We start from the raw sequence: 1,013 nt of genomic DNA on the forward strand, positions 1-1,013 counted from the left end.
ACACCATGTAACCACATTTCAGAAACATTTTCAATTATTGGCTTAGAGGGCTAGCTTTTCAAAAAAGGCTCATATGAGTATAAATATCCCAGATGTGACCTCTATGTGCAAAAATGGTTCAGGACAAACTAAGTATTGAACTTGGATGACTGGATTCATAGTCCAGAGTGCTCACTTTAGTACAATTATCCCAGAAATTACCTTTATGTGCAAAAGTGGTTCCGGACAATCTAAGAATTGAACCTGTATGTCTGGATTCATAGTCCAGAATGCTTCTTTATAAATAAGGATTGTTACAAGTATAGAATTGAACAGCATATTTCAACTGTACGTGCAAAATTTCTCAAGGTCCGACAGAGATTTGAACTCAGATCACCGAATTCAAAGTCCAGAGTGCTAACCATTACACCATGGAACCACATTTCAAACTCTTTGATAAATTTTTCTTTAGATTGAAAGCTTCAAAAGAGGCCAATTTTATTCTATTTATCACATAATTGAACTTTATGTGCAAAAATGGTTCTGGTCAAACTGAGAATTGACGTTGGATGGCTGGATTCATGATCCAGAGAGCTTCCCTGAAAATGAACATTAGTAAGAAGTACAAGATTGGACAAGATATTTGAACTGTAAGTGCAAAAAGATACTAAGGTCCCTCCGAGTTCAAATCTCAGGAAGCACTCTGGATCATGAATCCAGCCATCCAACTTCAATTCTCAGTTTCACCAGAACCATTTTTGCACATAAAGTTCAACTCTGTGGTAATTAGAATAAATTTGGCCTCTTTTGAAGCTTTCAATCTAAGGAAAAAATTATAAATGTTTACATTTTATTGTAATGTGGTTCCATGGTATAAAGGTTAGCACTCTGGACTTTGATTCCATTGATCCGTGTTCAAATCTCGGTGGGACCTTAAGAAAATGTGCCCCTTTTTGTGACACATATTGTGAATTTCGTCTCAATCCGTTTGGTATAGTGTGTATTTTGGCTCAATTCATGTTGCAAAATGTTAA

The sequence above is a fragment of the Crinia signifera genome, chromosome 11 (assembly GCF_055691185.1).
Source record: "Crinia signifera chromosome 11, ASM5569118v1, whole genome shotgun sequence".
Lineage (NCBI taxonomy): Eukaryota > Metazoa > Chordata > Amphibia > Anura > Myobatrachidae > Crinia > Crinia signifera.